At 39.5% G+C, this 3,692-nt stretch overlaps 1 pseudogene; it reads right to left on the bottom strand.

Moving 5' to 3' along the window:
- Positions 1–600: 600 nt before the first annotated feature.
- On the bottom strand, positions 601–3,453 carry LOC106147863 (annotated as a pseudogene).
- Between the last annotated feature and the right edge of the window lie 239 nt (positions 3,454–3,692).

Genomic DNA, 3,692 nt, shown 5'->3' with positions numbered 1-3,692 from the left:
AAATGATCTTTCACTGGACCTAAAGTAAACTTGAAGAAATTTTTTAAAAATTAAGTATTTCTTAGGTAACCTTTTCAGATCAAAATTCAGAAATAAATAATAAAACTATGACAGAAAACCTTTATTTATCTATTTATTTATTTACTTACTTATTTTTGAGACCAGTGATATAATAGTTTTATTGGCAACATCAAAGCACACATTTGAGATATGGGATTAGCTTTAGGATCCTGAATTCTAAGACAGGACTTTATTTCACCCTTCACAGCGGCTTGGTAAATGAATCAGAAAGGGGGCAAGACCCAGCCCAGAAAGAACACCATTACAAAGAACACCATTAAGGTTGCCAGGAAGTTGAAAAGAAGGGAGAACTTATTCAAAGCAGTGAAAATGGCTGAAGAGAGTGGCTTGTGGAAAAGGCTCAGTTCCTGGTGTTGGCAGTGACGCTGGCATCTTTCTGCAGCAAAGACCCACCCCTAAATGGAGACGGCAGGGTCAACATGGCAGTTCTGACCGCAGCAAGTGTATGTGGGGCCCTTAGTTCCTTCCTGTGTCCAGTTCAGCCCCCCTTACCCCTGGGAATGCAAAGAAGGGTGGGGTCTATGTCATGGACACTGCTACTTGTTCAATGAAGCTGGCCAGGTTTATGTTCAGTTCTGAAAGCCCTGCGTATTCATGGGTGTGCATGGTGATGTGCACCTTATTGTATACATTAAACCATTTGGGAAGGTGGTCCAGCTTCTCAGCCTGCAAGGCCACTCTGGTTATGAAGCCAAAAGCCCTGCTGAAATCTTTGCTGCCCGTGTGCAAACATGGCTGGCAAAGCCCACAGGCTGAGTGCTGAGCAGAGGGAGCAGCTGCTGCCTACCCAACCTGGAATGAGCTGGAAGGCTGCAATGCCATCTTAAAGAAAACCTTTATTTAGACAGTGAGAAATCTCTTAGATTAGCTTTTGGCCAACAAAGGGAACTGCAAGTAAGCAAAGGAGCAAAGAAAATAAACACACCCCACATCTAATTTTTGAAATATGAAGATTAAGTGCATCCCTAGTTTTCTTTATTAATGGAGAAAGATGAAAATATATGAATTAACACTCATTTTAAGGAATTAGAGAAAGAACAATAAAGTAAATAGACATAGCAAAAAAGTAATTAGCATAGATACAATCAAGAATCAATTAAAAAAACAAAAAGTGAAAGGAAAATTTCAAAAATTCATGTAAAAGCCTGTTATGAACCTTATTAAAGAGAAAACAATTATAAACATGATTTAGAGTGAGAAAGAGGAAAAAAAATAGTAATTCCAAATAAGTTAAAGTATTTTAAAATAATACTATATGGAATTTAATAGCAGCATAGAGAAAATGGATGTCAACAGAATTGAGCAATTAACAAAACATATTATATTATTATAAACTACTGTATTAGTTTATCCCAGGGATAGATAGCTGCAATAAGAGCCAGTGGCTATTGGAAAGTCGAATTGTTTGAAACCCATTTTAAATGAGGGTCCTTAAAACGTAATCTCTACTTTAATGAGTCTAATTTCTGTAATCAAAAATTTGGTCTTAGGTGTTAAAGACAATGTAGCAAGTAAAGATTTAGTATATTAATGTTGGCAGGACGGCTTCTATATAGATGTTTATAGGAAGCCAGAATTTACATAATTCCATTTGTATAATTCATCACATTAGAAAATTAAAACAAAAACAAAAAACACATACCAGTGAAAACTAAGCCTTTTTTCCCCAGTCTTCCTTAAACCGTCCTTTTGTCTAGTGACAAGAAATTGTCTGGAGCCAGCAGCTCGTTCCCTGTAAATGTCTCCTCCGGTTCACCCTCTTTTGCTAAGCTTGTGGGTGGTGGAAATACCTCCTACAGGTACAGTCTTAGATTTAAATCTTACCAGCTGGAACTGGACTCTAGGATACCTTCTAGGTCACTTTTGTATTTAAATAGCATGATAAATCTAAAAGAATGAATACATCGTTGTACATTTCAGTCTCTTCTCTGTGTTCAGTTACTTGTTTTGATTTGCCTCCCCGCACCATCCGTACTTTACTGTTTGTCTTGGGGGATGCTTAATAATCATCTGGGTCATTACATTAAATAATGCTGAGTTAAACTACTGCCACTCTCCAGCCATTGAGTGACTTCAGTAATCTCCATTCTCCAGAAAAATTTGGACTTCAGCATCTCTGCACCATTTTTCTTTCAGTACTGAGGATTGAACCAAGGACTTTCACACCAACCTGTATCCTTGGCCTTTTTTATTTTTTATTGTGAGACAAGTTCTCACTAATTCTCTAAGTTGCCCAGCGGGGACTCAAACTCCATATCCTCCTGCCTGGACCTTCTGAGCGCTAGGTTACAGGTGTGTGCAACCATGCCTGGCTCTGTGTCACATTTACCCAAATTGTGAACATTATATTTGTAAGGAATTCATGTGCATAATCGTGGCAAGACACACATAATGTGTTACCTTCTCATAACCGTAAGAACCACATGAGATAAATCACTTCCAAGGAGAAAGGTTTATTCTGGCTCACAGATTTGGAAGTGAGAGTCCATAACAGAATGGGCCCTTGTTTCGACCATGTGAAAAGGTGGCATATCATGGCTAAAGTGAGGAGAAGCAAACTTGCTCACCTCACTGAAGAGAAGCAAAGGAGATAAGGGGCTGGAGTCTAATGGTGTCCTGCCTTTCAAGGACAGGTCCCAGAATTGTAAGGCCCTCCTGAGAGACCCACTGTTAAGGGTCCTGCTGCTCCCTGCAGTGACTCCCTGGAGACCAAACCTTTAAGTGTGGCCATTGAGGGGCATTGAGATGCAAACTACAGCAATGAGCCCAATGCCCCACCATGTAGTCTCAGCTCACCAGGATGTAATCTGAAGGCTGCCTGGTGGTGCCTGTCCATAAACTGAGTACCCTGGGAGGCTGAAGGAAGGGGACACAAATTTAAGGCAGTTTAGCAAGACCCTGTCTGAAAATAAAACAAAAAGAAAACAAAGCCTGTTTTCAAAAGGGCTGAGACTATAACTCAATGGTAAGGCTCTAGGTTTAATGCCCAGCACTAAAATCAATCAATCAATCAGTCAATCAATCACAAAAACAAAAAGGATGCAGTGTGTCTAAAAGATAGATAGTTGTTAACATTGTTAACACTGACATTCCTTATTTTCTTGGATAGACAAGGTCACCAACTACAAGGCTTACCTTATAATTTTTTCTAGTTGAAGTCATTATTTCTACGTTATATAGAACTTTAAGCAAATCCATGCTTAAACACTTTAGAAGACAGAAAGCTCTTCCCTGAAGAAAATGCTGGCTCTACCTGAAAGAACCCTGCTGGCCACACCTGTTCTACCTTGAGATAGCCTTCTGTCTGGCTCTTCGACTTTCACTGCAGAGTGACATCCTCCCTACCATCTGTTGTTTCAAGCATATGGCCATCGCAGCAACTTAGGATGCCTGCACTACAGGTACCTGTTAGAGGATTCAATCATAGGCTGTCTGCGCCCAGCATCAGCCAAAGGCTCGAATAATAGATGTGATATTTTAAAAAGACTGTTGAATAGGCACATGTACTACTTTCTTTTTCTATTCTACCCTCTCTAACACTGATTTAAATTAGATTATTAAAGAATAAAATGCCATAACCTTATGTCCAACATAGACAATGCCAGGTCTCC

Source organism: Chinchilla lanigera, unplaced genomic scaffold (genome assembly GCF_000276665.1).
Source record: "Chinchilla lanigera isolate Chin_1 unplaced genomic scaffold, ChiLan1.0 scaffold00011, whole genome shotgun sequence".
In the NCBI taxonomy this organism is placed as follows: domain Eukaryota; kingdom Metazoa; phylum Chordata; class Mammalia; order Rodentia; family Chinchillidae; genus Chinchilla; species Chinchilla lanigera.
The sequence above is the reverse complement of the archived record's forward strand: the minus strand, read 5'-3'. Positions and strand labels throughout refer to the sequence as shown.